At 47.0% G+C, this 15,133-nt stretch overlaps 1 protein-coding gene across 1 annotated transcript in view; it reads right to left on the reverse strand.

The window, feature by feature from the left end:
- The window catches only part of LOC146036349 (putative HLA class I histocompatibility antigen, alpha chain H), a 92,832-nt gene that overhangs the window by 19,731 nt on the left and 57,968 nt on the right, over window positions 1–15,133 (reverse strand). The window lies entirely within an intron of this gene.

Below are 15,133 nucleotides of genomic sequence, written 5' to 3' on the forward strand. Positions count from 1 at the left end.
ACTCATGAAACCACACATTTTTGGGTAAAGTAAACAAATTTATTTCTATACATGTCACAGTCAATGCCACTGTGATGCAATGACCAAAAAATACAAAATCCAAAAAAGAAACAACATGGCAGGAATGTAGCAAAATAAATAATAATACAAAACAAATATAATTGCACACAGATGGACTCCAGCACCTCCTATGTGCCACTGCACATGCAGCCAGTGGGAAATGAGGATGCTGCTGGCCCTTCTACAGCAGGGCAACCTGCACCTGACCATTCTACAGCAGGGCAACCTACACCTGGCCCTTCTGCAGCAGGCCAACCTGCAGCTGGCTCATATGCACCATCAGCAGAATCATTTGGAACACAACCGGGGACTTCACAAGATAGTACCATGGCCATCACTTCAAGTACAGCTGACAGTAATGGCAGGCAAAAGAGGGCAACAGGGGAACCAAAAAGGACATATGAAGCAAGGGCTCATCTGGTTACCCTCAGCACGTGATTGGACACAAGAAGCTGACACACACAGCACAATGGAAGATTTGGGACCACATAACGGTGGAGATTAATGCAGCCACAAGTTCATTTGCGACCACGTTTGGCCTTGGTAGGCTCCTTGGCCTGTGCAGCAGCTCTTCGGGGACGGCCAGATGCTGGGGCAGGTGGAGCAGATGATGTTGAGGGGTTGGCTGGTCTACCCCTCCTGCCAGCAGGGAGTGTTGCCGGTGGTAATGCACCAGAAACGGATGACATTAGGACCCTGTTGCTGGTAACCAGCTCCACCATAAGCTCATTATGGTGGAGGAGGAGATCATTTTGGCGGGTGGCTTGCTCGGCCAGCACCTGAGCACTTGCAGCCATGGCCTGATGTGACTCAGCCATGGCCTGCATGCTCGCAGCGATGGCCTGCTGGGTGCTGACCAAGCTCGCCAGGATCTCCTCGGTCCTATGCATCCGTTCTGATGCCAAGTCTCCCTGCTAGTTGATGTCCCCAAGCATCTGGGCCAAGGCGGCCAAATCGGCTTGGGCCGATGGCTGCTGCTGCACAGGCCTACCACTGGGGCCAGGTGGCACGGACTCCTCCACCTCCTGAGCAGAGTCGTCACCAAGCGGTGGGGTGTCTGTGGAAAAAGATAAACACAATTAGGAGACATTCTAAGATAATTACTTGCACAAGTTTATGGCATGACCAATATTTACCTTCCAGAAAAGACGCAAACACTTCAGCTGGGGCCTCGCTATCCATCGTGCTCACCCCCCTGATCTCCTCAACTGATATACAGCTCTCGGCCATCAACTCCAGGGGGGTGAGCTCTAGCCCTGATGGCATGGGCCCGGCCCCAGATGTCTGGCTGTGTTCCCACCGCTTGGTCATCTTCCTCTTCAGGTTGGTTTTGAAGTCCTGCCACCTGCAATGTAAGTTGACATATTAATACATGTCACTCCAGATGTTAGCTGTTGCAGCCATTGCTCTGTGCTACATATTACGACATGTGATTAATGTCCAAAAGATAATATTACATGCAACTATGATATCCACCGTTACAATACACATTCACAATCACCCTACTCTAACTCTCACCGAAATAACATGGCAATAATGTATGTGTATCGTAACAACCTCACGGGCCATTTGCAAAATCCATCTAAGCATCAATTCAATCATTACTTGGCTATTACTGGGCACATGTATCACAAAACAACTTGCCTCTTCTTCACATGGTCCGTCTCACGAACTTGTGGCGCTACTTCATTAATCTCTGCCGTTATCTGTTCCCAAATCTTCCATCTGCGTGTGTGTGTCAGCTTCTCCGATGGACACTCAATCCAATCACGTGCTCGGGGAACCAGGATGGCAAGCTCCTGTGCTTCATATGCCTTATTTTTTTTGGGTGGTTCCTCTGTTGCCCTGGCTCTCCCCTTGCCACGTCCTTGGCCACGCCCCCTGTCACGTGTCGCTGCACTTGAAGTGCTGGCCATGGTACTACCTTGTGAAGTCCCCGGTTGTGTTCCAATCAATTCTGCTGATGGTGCATATGAGCCAGCTGCAGGTTGGCCTGCTGCAGAAGGGCCAGGTGTAGGTTGCCCTGCTGTAGAATGGTCAGGTGCAGGTTGCCCTGCTGTAGAAGGGCCAGCAGCCTCCTCATTACCCACTGCCTGCATGTGCAGTGGCACATAGGTGGTGCTGGAGTCCATCTGGTCAAATAGTTGCTGCAGATCTGGGTCCACCTCTGGTTGTGATCCAGACATGTTAGCAACAACATGGTCACCTTCTAATACACCTTTATATACTGTTTGTGTATCCTGTTTGGCGGACATCAGCGGCAGCTGCGTTCCGTGCGTGAGCGTACGTCGCTGTTTTTTCGCGCCGCATACGGTGGCGGAAATTCCATTGTGTAAAACCTGGCGAAAGTTCTACATGAAATACTGGGCACCAATGCTAACATTGCATAGAATCTTCTGATACACCTGTGACTATTGCACAATACACATGCTATTTGCTAGCATGACATGACATTTGATTCATGACTACTGTGGTATTGTGGCGTTTGATTGCAAGCTAAAAGTAGCCCAATCCCTTAGATAATCCAGGCCACAAGTCATGCAATACTCATCTCTACTGTTATAGACCACACATGTGAGAGGCCTATAAATAGTGACTTGCTGCTAGAATCATTTGTCTCCAGATCTGGACTTGTCAGGGTCTAAGGTAAGCTCTTCCATGCTCCTTGTAGATATGATATCCATTAACAATGTAAGTGTATGAATGTATGCACCATTGCCTCACTGACTACAGATTGTTGGGCCAGCAAAGTGCGTGTAGCATTATTGCAACATGTCACATGTTCACTATTTCACTCACAGGTCTTAAACCTGTGTGGGTTCATCTATTGCAGGACAACATGTCCCAGCAATAGATGAAATGTCTCATAGTACATGATGTCGGCAAAAAATGCTGACACCTTTATCTGAGTGTTTTGGACGGTGTGTATTGAGTTCATATTATTGTGTCATCATTATAGAGTCAAATGGATCTGAGGGATTTCACGGGGCGGCCATCTATTGTACGTATTGAAGGCTACAAATCTATTTGTAGTGGGATATGGCCATTATGTGCATAGGTGCATCAGTATTTATGTTCATTTCTTTATAGGTTGCTGAAGCAATGATGCGCTACATGGAGAGGAGGCTAAGGGCACTTGCGGCTCTCCCCACTCGTCGGCCAAGGAGGCCAGGACGTGCTAGAATCTATCGCACACGGGTGACTCTGTTTGCTATGCCCGATGATGAGGTACTTACTAGGTACCGGTTACCGCCACATGTAATTCTGGATCTGCTCACCTTAATTCAGAGCGATCTGGAACCTCTACACGGGATCACGACAGCAATTCCGCCTCACACACAGCTGCTGGCGGTGTTGCATTTCTGCGCCTCAGGATCATTCCAACAAGTAGTGGCAGTACTTGCTGGAATATCTCAGCCGGCCTTCTGCCGAATCCTGAGGCGTGTGACGTCGGCCATGTTCAGGCGCAAGGGGCACTTCATGGCCATGACATTTGCCACCGAGACCCTGCGCAGAAGCCAGCAGGCCTTCCATCAAATTGCTGGCTTCCCTAATGTGATAGGGGCTGTGGATGGCACCCATGTACCATTTGTGCCTCCATCTCGAAGTGAGAAGATATATAGGAACCGCAAATTGTTCCACTCACTGAACGTGATGGTGGTATGTGGCCCATCCATGGAAATTCTCGCCTTCAACTCGAAGTTTCCCGGAAGTGCCCATGACTCTCATGTCATCCGACAAACCGGGATATGGCAAAGACTCCAAGAGCTGGAAGGCCGTGATGCGTGGGTTCTGGGTGACTCCGGTTACCCATGTACGCCCTGGCTACTTACGCCGTACAGCTACCCAGCACCGGGCCCACAGGAGGCATTCAATCGGGCGCATGTTGCCACCAGGCAAGTGGTGGAGCGCTCAATTGGCCTTTTAAAAGGTCGATTTAGAGTGCTCCACCGCACTGGTGGTGACTTACAATATGCGCCTCAAATGGTGTCGAGGATCGTGGGCCTGTGTATATTTTTCCACAACATTGCTGTGCGGCGTGAGATACCCTTTGATGAGTGGGAGGTACCATCTGAGCCGCAAGATCCGCCCATGCGCCCATCCCGCGCCCCTGAATGCCGGAGGGGATACCAGCTGCGGGACTCTGTGGCGCAAAGATACTTCAGGTACATGTTATCGAGTTGACAGAACACACCAATTTTAGTCAAAATCAGCCCTTCAAATAAGTACAGTGTGTTAGTTGTCAGTGTTACAAAACTAAAATTAGCCAGCCTGCCCTCCTAATGGCAAAGAAATAGGAGATATTTATCATATGTGCTTAGTTTTGGGGGAAGTTCAATATAGGTGCTAATTATTATACCTTGTACAAGGGATCTTATGTGTTTGTTATATCTTCATTATTGTAGTTGATACTATCCCTGATGACTGGTGAGTACATTGATTTATTCTCTAATGTGTTGGGGATTTTTTCCTGTGTTGATGTATGATTTGTTTGCAGATATATATATATATATATATATATATATGATATTTGAATTTATTCACATGTTTCAACATTTCAAGGAGCAGGCACCCAGGCAGGCAGGCAGGCAGGCAGGCAGGCAGGCAGGCAGGGCTGGTGTATAATGCTGGTCTCAGGATACCTGCAAGTATGTGTATGTGTCTTTTACACATAAATGTACGCATACACATAGATGCATAGAGTAAGTAATGCTAACTACAGCTATGCGTTGCTAAGCTATAGCACGCGTTGCTTGGCGGAGCGAGGCGTCATTGGATTTGCTAAGTGCATACACACTGTGTTTTATATATATCAGATTTGTTCATTGCCATACATCAGCACTACTGTTTTTAAGGCATGCGAATTTGTCACCATTTGTGTTGGCGCAGAGACGCTGTTCATGTAAAGATGAACAATAAAGTTATTAACACAAATAACTGTGATCAACCAATGCCACCACCTGATTGGTTGATAGATGCCATTGTTAACATGGCGGAGACACGAAGGGCAGACCCCTTTACACATGCGGAGCTGAGGGTTCTGGTCTCCGTCATGGAGACAAGGCTGGGCCGTGCGGGGCCCTTTATCACTAACCGCCATAAGCGGAGGGCCTATGCTGCGGCAGGGCGCCGTATTTACGCCCGCACTCGGGTGCGGAGGTCCCTCGGGCAGCTCGAGAGGCGGTGGTCGGACCTCCGCAGGCGCCAGCCCCAGCTGTTGCAGCAAATCAGGGGCGAAATTGCTGATTGTGAGTATTTTAGCTATGAAATTTCGCACTTACAACATAGCATATATAAACAATAACATGTGTCTCATGATAAGTGGGTGTCCATGGGTTTAAAAGTCCATAGACTGTTATGTGTGCTTCTTCCTGGTTAACATGCAGTCATGTGGCTTTTATATGTAATGACATAGCATTGAGGATTCTGATGCATACAATGTGCCAGATCTAATATGTGTTACACATTGATAAATGCCAGGGTTGTAATGTTTGAACAAATTACTAACAATCACATAATAATTTAAATGTCACATTTTTGAGTCCATTAACAGTAAGGAGCTACTTGCCTGCATCGTTTGCCATCATTATCACCCTTCCATGTATGTCTTGTAATGGATTAATACATGTGCCCCAATGACCCGACATTGACCATGATTTTTTTTTCTACCACACAGCACGAGCCCGAGCCCGACAGGCCCGTGAAGAGGCCGAGGCAGCCCTGGCCCAGGAGGAGGCCCAAGACCCTGAGGAGGAGGTGGCGGCAAGGGTGGAGGAGGAGGAAGTGGAGGAGGAGGAAATGTTGGAGGAGATGGTGGAGGAGATGGTGGAGGAGGTGGTGGAGGAGGAGGAGGTGCCTGAGGAGGTGGTGGTGGAGGAGGTGGAAGAGGAGTTGGTGGCAAAGGAGGAGGTGTTGGTGGCGGAGGAGGAGGTGGAGGTGGTGGTGGAGGAGGAGGAGGTGGAGGAGGAGGTGGAGGAGGAGGAGGTGGAGGAGGAGGTGCTTGTGGCGGAGGAGGTGGACGTGGTCATGGTGGCAGAGGAGCTGGCGGAGGAGGGGGCTGAGGAGGCCACGGTTGCCCCAGAGGATTCAGATTCCGAGGGGGAGGAGGCGTGCCAAGCCCCGGAGTCCCAGCAGATCGGTATGTTTACATAATGCATCATTCATGAAGTAGTTGTACTGGTATTTGTTATGTAGCACTGGTGATTAAAAATTTTGTTCCAATACTATTCATATAGAAACCAAAGTGGGTAGCTACAGATACAGGTACGGGTTAGATGGGGTGTCCAAGGCATCCCTTTCATCCAGGACACCTCTCAATTACACAGGTTTGTGGGATGGGTTGGAGCTCCATTTTGACTGCCACATAACCGTTGTAGTTAAACAGGATCCTGGAGTAAAGGGATGAGTGGATCATTTGTGGATTAAATTCACCTGCTGCAATCGTAGATTATGACCCATCAAATAGTGGAATCTATATTGTTGGTGAATGTTATTTATAAACTCTAGGATGTATGCTATAAATGGAGTATGGCCCGGCCTACCTTGGAATGGAGTCAGAAGTTGCCAGTGTCCCAGGAGCCTCCTCTACCTAAACACCCCCTGTAGTTCAGATTTTTTTTTTGCCCTCACAGAATTGTAGGTTGGTTTAGACAGAATTATGATTTTTGAGGATGTGTACTGTGCATTCCTGACATTTGCATAACTCCCATGCCACGAACCATCACTGAACTTAGACTGAGCAGATTGTGACAAGTTCTTATTGACGGAGGCCATGACATGCTTGTCATTGGTTAGTCATGGGTGGGTTGTGACTGAGAAGAAACACTATGACTGTTATGTCTTCTGCAGAGTAAAGGGTAGAGGCAAAAAAAGACAGTATGTAGTAAATAAGTTTGCATGTATGTATATATGTATGTATGTGTCATATCTATTTATCTATGTGTGTCTCTATCTCTCTACATAGATAGATATATATATATATATATATATATATATATATATACACACACATGTCACCTAGCATTTGTGCAATTTATGTCGCAGTATGTGAAATGTATGCATGAATAACATGACTAATTTTTGCCCCTTTGACATGCCCACAGATGACACCACACCGGCAGATGAGGGGGTGCGTGGGGCCCTCCTGCGGGCGGAGCACCATTTGAGGCTACTGCTAGCCGACCTGCAGGACCTCAGAGATCTCCTGATTTAATTTATTATTTGATATTTTTTTATTTATATGTTAATTGTGTTTTCAAATAAATTGTTTATGCAAGTTCACAGTTGTTGGTTTTCTTTGCACATTAAACAGTATATGTGTAGATTGTTTATAATCTTTTACACAGGGTCTAATACAAACCATTGCACTTAAATTGCTGTAAGGGTTAATGTGTGCAATGCATGTGTTAGGCATGCTTGTAAGGATATATTGGCATCTAATTGATTCCAATTCCAAATAAGCAGTTTTTTATGAGGATAGGTAATTGAATAAGTGGGTCATGTGATGTATTGCAGAAGATACTTAATAGTGGGTTGTTTGGCGTAAATACTCCGCTTACGGGCGGTAGCACCGCTTGGCTCCCGGTCGGATGCGGTATTTCCGAGCATACTCTGTAATACTCTGTAATACCGTGCAGAATCGGAGTGTTTCTCCCGCACACGCATGGTTTGTATGTCGTCCGTAAACACGCCCTGTTCTTAAAGAGTGAGTCCGTCCGAATGCGGAGGACACGTGGGCGTTTCTACGGACGATGGCCGCATGCGGCAAAACACCGTGGCGTGCGGACCGCTCCGTAAGAATGCGGGAATATCCGCACCGATCTGAATAAGGGCCAAGATGTGCGACATCACGTGTGTAACATAATATATAATGTGTGCGACATCACGCGTGTAACATAATATATAATGTGTGTGACATCACGTATGTAACAATAAATAATGTGTGTGATAACATGTATGTAAGCATGTGGGGAATCTCATGTGTAACATGTAATATAGAATGTATGTGACATGCTACTTACTGGGAGGAAACCAGGTCACATGATCTGAACACCCAATAGGAACAGGTATAAGGGGATCAGTCACAGTGAGAGGAACACAAACATATTCTGTCACTGAGGAGAAGCTGCTCATCATTGATTGGTTACACCAAATGTCAAACAATTTTGTCAGCCAATCAGCTGTGAAGTAATTTTGAAGGCAGCTTAGTGGCTGCATTTTCCCTCCGATTGTTAACAACCAATCACACTGAGTTACAGACACTGACAGATGAAACCATTGTACAGAAGAGTGGGGGATCATTCACAGTCTAAATTTTGAAGTACAATTATTTAACACTTAGATGTCTGCATTATACTCCTGACACAGGTTATTCTATGTAATACTCAGAGCAAGTCACTGATGTGGTGACACAGGTTACTAATGCTGAACTCAGGGGGACTATGCTCTTTCCCTGAGCTATAAGGGACATAAATGTCACTTCTATGTGTTGTGGTATCAGAGGGGTGATGTGGGGGCACTCAGAGGACACAGGGGGTCAGAGGCAGAGACTGTATGGGGGGGATTGTACCCTCCTGCCCCCCCCCCCGCCACATGAGGCAATGTTACTGAATGTGATACTGGGGTACGCTGTATTGCAGTGCACACTGCAGGCACCCCAACATCCCTCTTATCACTGCGCACCCCCCCCCCCCTGTGGGAGGTAACATGCGCGATGCTGCAGCCGCCATTACAGGGTGAAGTAACACATTTATATCCCACACTACAATTACAGAAGAGTGGAGTCTGCTGCCAAATAAGTAATACTCAGGGATAATATAATGGCTATATGTGGACAATAAATTGGAGATAATTAACTACAGCTTGGTTTCCCGTCAGCTCTCAGTATAATAATTACACAGCAATTAGCAGATATTCATTAATTACAGGAACACAGTGAGAACCTTTATTTGTCCATATACAAAGGGCCTCAGTTACAGTTGGACAAATACCAATCAGAGCAGTGCTTTCACACTCTGACCAATCATGGAGGAGTCGCTCTGTGCGCAAAAGTCAATAAGGAAGGAACAAAAGTCGCCCGACATTATAACAAGGATAAAATCCACAGCTGCTGCTTTCTGTTATCAGGGATCCGTGTGTCAATGGGAGCGAATGCTGCTGTCAGTTTGCTGCTCCAGAGAATGGGAACAGCAGGAAAACTCTACTCATTGGGGGAAATTGATCATGATCGAATGAGTGTGAATGAAGCAATTTGTGCCCATTCAATGTTAAATTCGTCCAAATTCATCTGGTTTGCTGTATTTATGTACGGCAAGATCAACTGAATACGAGTGTATGAATGAGTATACCATCGATACTACTCAGTCATATATGGCCATAAAGTTCTATCTGATCGGCAAATTTACTATCATTCATACTACTGAATTAGATTGTGAATAGCAGATAATACGAATGAAATTTATGCAATTTATGTCGCAGTATGTGAAATGTATGCATGAATAACATGACTAATTTTTGCCCCTTTGACATGCCCACAGATGACACCACACCGGCAGATGAGGGGGTGCGTGGGGCCCTCCTGCGGGCGGAGCACCATTTGAGGCTACTGCTAGCCGACCTGCAGGACCTCAGAGATCTCCTGATTTAATTTATTATTTGATATTTTTTTATTTATATGTTAATTGTGTTTTCAAATAAATTGTTTATGCAAGTTCACAGTTGTTGGTTTTCTTTGCACATTAAACAGTATATGTGTAGATTGTTTATAATCTTTTACACAGGGTCTACTGAATACGAGTGTATGAATGAGTATACCATCGATACTACTCAGTCATATATGGCCATAAAGTTCTATCTGATCGGCAAATTTACTATCATTCATACTACTGAATTAGATTGTGAATAGCAGATAATACGAATGAAATATAGACCACATTTACCACCCGTATTTTGCTGAACATCACATGGATCTGTCAGATCTGTGCAGGATTCTCTGTGTAACAAATAGAGAACAAATATAAACTGCATGGGGTCCCCCCAGGAGTATAACCAGCCTTGGGCTCTTTCAGATGGTGCTACCTCCCAAAACACAGGGAACAAACTAAACAGGGGTTCTCCTGTATTTCTATAACCAGCCCTTGGGCCGGTACTGGTTACAAAAATATGGGGGACAAAAAAATATTGGGGTCCCACATATTTTTATTACCAGCACCAAGCTCCAACAGCCAGTGGTGGCATGCCCCAGCCGGGGTCAATTTTTACATAAGATCCCCCAGCCAAAGCATGAATACCCTGGCCCGGTCAACCCTGGCTTGGGGAGTGGGGATCCCCCAATAAAGGCCCCCTCCAGGGCAAGCCCGGCGGCTATCCCCGGCTCCCCTGGGCAGTGGGTGCAGGGCTGATGGCAATACAGTGATTTAAAAATAATAAAATAAGGTATTTGCTTTTGTGGTAGAATTAAAAGCACCAACAAGCCTCCCTAACAGGATGGGACTTGGAGAACCACAAGTCCCAGCATGTAGGGCATTAACCACTTAAGTGGTTTGCCCGGAGAATCTCTGGGCTCAGCAGCACTGGCAATACGGGCTAACCCGGAAGATCTCTGTGGTGTGTAGGGATAGCTATCGACCATCGATGATTCGAAATCATCAATGGTTCATGTCCGATGTCAAATACTTTTGCCATCGATGGGGGAGCACCAGATGGTTTCCCTCCATCGAGGGAACAGCAAAACGATGTTTTGCTTTTTTTTTCAAAGTGCTGGGACACGGAGCTTAGCTCCGCCCCCCACAACACCCACAAAGCCCCGCCCCCCGTGTTTTGATTGGCCCACAGGCCAAATCAAACAAACACAATGGATGACCATCGATATGTAAAAATATCAATGGTCAGCCATTGCATAGTTTAGCACTATCGATGGCAATGCCATTGATGGCCATCCCTAGTGGTGTGTGCTGCTCTCCTTTCCGTCCTGTAATTAGTGCTCTGACCGCATTTATGTGTTTTGAGCACCATCTAGTGGTGGTTTTGGCAAATTACTCAGATTTACCTCAGATTCTACAGGTTTTATGCTGTGTGTAGCTGAATGCATCATTCTACACCACGGCACAGTGTTACAATATTGCAGTGTGCTGCTGAATAATGGCTAAAAGAAAAACAAATGCATTTTGTGCTGATGAAATCCTTGCTTTTATGAATCAGAAGATTCCTACGTCAACTCAGGAAGTTCAAACTGCCGCAGGAACTCCTAATGCTCTTCTACTCTGCAATTATACAATCTGTGATCTGTACCTCAATCATAGTCTGGTCTGGCTCGGCCTCGGCTTATGACAGAAATAGATTACAGCGAATTGTAAGAGCAGCGGAAAAAATCATAGAATCGGATCTCCCGGCGATTGAGGACGTGTATAGGTCAATGGTTACAAAACGCGCTGAAAGAATTATCAGTGACCACTCCCACCCTGCTCGTGACTTGTTCAGGAGGCTGCCATCTGGGAGGCGGTACAGCTCTCAACTGGCGAGGACAGCCAGGCACAGAAACAGCTTTTTCCCCCAAGCTACTTCAATAATAAACTCTAAGGTCAAAGGTCAGCAATTCCACCCCTTTGCGCTAACCTCGGCACTCGACACATGAATCTAAATACAACCCTGATGCCCTCCCCTTAAAATTATCCTGTTTTGTACTGGCCTGTTATGTATGTATATATGCATCTATAGTGTAAATCGGAAATTCAGGCTGACCGCAAAGTCAATTGAGGTCCAGTTTGTGGTTGTGGTGTTTCGCATACCATAATGGTGGTGTTGATCTCACACTAGGTCGGGTTGCCCATAGGCCTCATATGGAAGATTCTGCACCTGTGAGACCGCCTGTCATCCAGTGACTTATGGTTATGATCTGGCCCTGCCCTGATTAGTGGCCCCGCCCCCTGCCCTGAGTATTGGCCCCGCCCCCTGCCATCTCCCACATACACAATCTTTGCTGGTTTACAGAGCAGCCAACACTGCAAATACTCATCTAAGTTGAGCACCCATCTATATGCATTGTGACATCTGATAAAGGGACAGGAGTGGGTGCTATCTGGGGGTGTAACAATTTCTGGGGTGTTTCTGGGCTCAACAGGGGGAGCAGTGGGGAGAACGGAGATATTTAGGGGATTATGGTAATGAGTTGTTTGTCTGCTTGATGGTGGCTTTCAGGTCTGTGGTCGGTCTCCTTGTCCGGGGGGATTATTTGAAATGTGGAAGTTTGTCCTAGCAGCTTAACTGTCTGGTGGCCAACAGACCACCAAACACAATGAAACCAATGGCTTCAACCCAGGTGTAGTGATGTATTAATCCCGCCTATTTTGGTGTTGGCCCCGCCTACATTTGATTTGGTGCAGCTCACGTGAGGTCACTTGGAGACATTTTTCCAGGGCCACTTTTAGTTCCCAATCTGCCCCGGATCTCACATATACTGTAGAATAATCTTTGGGGTCTGGTCTGCGGTCAGCTCTCAGGTGTTAATGGCTGTCTGATCTGTATCTGCCTGATAGATCTCCAGTGTCAGGGGCGGATTGGTCATTATGTCCATCAGGAAGTTTCCCTGGGTAGATATAAATATATAATGGCTGTCTGATCTGTATCTGCCTGATAGATCTACAGTGTCAGGGGCGGACTGGTCATTATATCCATCAGGAAGTTTCCCTGGGTAGATATAAATATATAATGGGTGTCTGATCTGTATCTGCCTGATAGATCTACAGTGTCAGGGGCGGATTGGTCATTACGTCCATCAGGAAGTTTCCCTGGGTAGATATAAATATATAATGGGTGTATGTGTGGGAGGGGGTTAAGGTGTAGAATACATAAGGACTGTGTGTGGGTGAGAGGGGAAAGGGTAATGGGGTTGATAGGTATATACAGTCACAGGTGCTGATTTTGTGGGTGCTCAAGGGCCCGAGCACCCACGGAAATTGATGAGCACCCACGGACCCAAGTCCACTTGCTAATTTGCGGCTGCAGCACCCGCATCGCTGGACCCGCCACCTGGGAAACAGTATGTTGGGATGGTGGGAAGAGTGTATTCCATCCGCAGAGTAATAGGTGGATGTGAGGCAGGCTAGCCTGTGTGTGCTCTGTGCACTGACAGAGTAGATCAGCTGTGGCCCTTCCGCCCATGTCCCACCGCACTCCCCCTTTCTAAGGTACTGTGGGGGCATTTACTGAATGTATTTGGCACTGTGGGGGTATTTATGTACTTCGCACTGTGGGGGCATTTATGTATTTGGCACTGTGGGGGCATTTATGTATATAGCACTGCTACCATAACTTGAATATTGGAGACAACTGTACTGCGTAATATAAATTGGTATTGTTTTGTGGCCACGCCCCTTCCCCATGAAGCCACTCCTATATTTTTGGCTTGAGCACCCACCAGCAAAATCCTAAATCAGCACCTATGTATACAGTAGTATATAAGAGGTGAGGTTGGTAGGCATTTATGTATATAATGGGTGTTGGGGGAGGTAATGGGTATATGTTATATAAGGGGGTGGTGAGGGGGATGCTGGGTATATAGTATGTAAGGGTATATGGTGTGTGAGGGGGTGATTGTTATGTAGTATATATGGGGTTTGTGGCAGTGATCGGTATATAGTACTGTATATTTGGGGTGTATGGGGGGTTATAGGCATATAGTACATAATAGGTGTGTGTAGGGTGGGCATTTATGTATATAAGGGGTGTTGAGTGGGGGTGATTATCATAGTATATAAGGGCTGTGTGCGTCTGGGATGATAGGTATATAGTATATAAGGGGTTATTAGTATATGGTATAAAAGGGGTGTATGGGGTGATTGGTGTGTGTGTGTGTGTGTATGATAGATATTTATGTATATAAGAGGTGTTGAGAGGAGGTGGGGGGTGATAGGTATATGAGCCACCCAAGAGCTAACACTTGCTGCAGAAGACACAACTGGAAATTTATGCTTGTGACCAACTCTGTGGCCACAGTAATACAACACACCCTCACTTAGCTTATTATACGGTTGATTACCCATTACAGCCTATGGCCACTTGCATACATTTGCCCCTCAGGCTAAAAGTCAGCCCATATGTGGTCCCATGGAACAATGGGGCTGCTGCGATGCTGGTCATGCGTCAGCTACGTGTCATCATGCCCTGCCAGTCCAATGGTAGGACTGCGCAGGGGCGGATTGGGAATGGAATCCACCCCAGGACCGGGGGATATCTCCCTTCCCTCTCACTCTTCCCCTCTTTCTCTGTCTCTCACCCACTCTCCCTTCCCCCCACTCTATTTCCCACCTCACACACACTCCCTCTCACTTCCCTTTCTCATTCTGCCCATCTCTCACTCTCCCCTCCCCCTACTATCCTCCCATCACTCACTTCCACTCTCACCCTACCCCTCTCTCCCCCCTCACTCTCTCCTCCTCTCACCCACCCCTCTTTTTGCCACCCCTCTTACCCCCTCTCACTTACTCACCCCTCTCATGCACCTTTCCCTCTCTCTTCCCTTTGTCACTATCCATCCTCTAGCTGACTTCCCCTCCCCTATTATCCCTGTCACTCATTTCCCCCTCTCACCCAATCCCTCTGTCCCCCTCTCTCTCTCTCTCACCTACCTCCTCTTTCTCTTGCCACCTCTCACTTACTCTTCCCTCTCATGCACCCTCTCGTTCTCTACATTTTCTCAGTCTTCCCTCTCTCCACCCTATTTTCAGGTCTCTCACTTACTCTCACCCCTGTCTCTCACTCACACCCTCACTGTACCCTCTCTCCATACCCATTTCCCTCCCCCCTCTTCCACTCACCTCCTCTCCCCCCTCTATCTCACTCTCCCCTCGCTCTCTGTGCCTCACTGACTCACTGTCCCCGTCTCCTGTACCTCTCACCCATTCTCACTCCCATCCCTCCGTCCACCTTCCCTAGCCCCTATGTCTCTCACTGTAGCCACTTTTGTCTCTATCTCTACCCATCACCCATTGAATCACCATCTACCTCTCCCCAGTGGCACTACCTCCCCATTTTCCTCTCGCTCCTGTCACTCTGCCTTTCCAAGACATCACCCTCT

The sequence above is a fragment of the Crinia signifera genome, chromosome 9, assembly GCF_055691185.1.
Source record: "Crinia signifera chromosome 9, ASM5569118v1, whole genome shotgun sequence".
Lineage (NCBI taxonomy): Eukaryota > Metazoa > Chordata > Amphibia > Anura > Myobatrachidae > Crinia > Crinia signifera.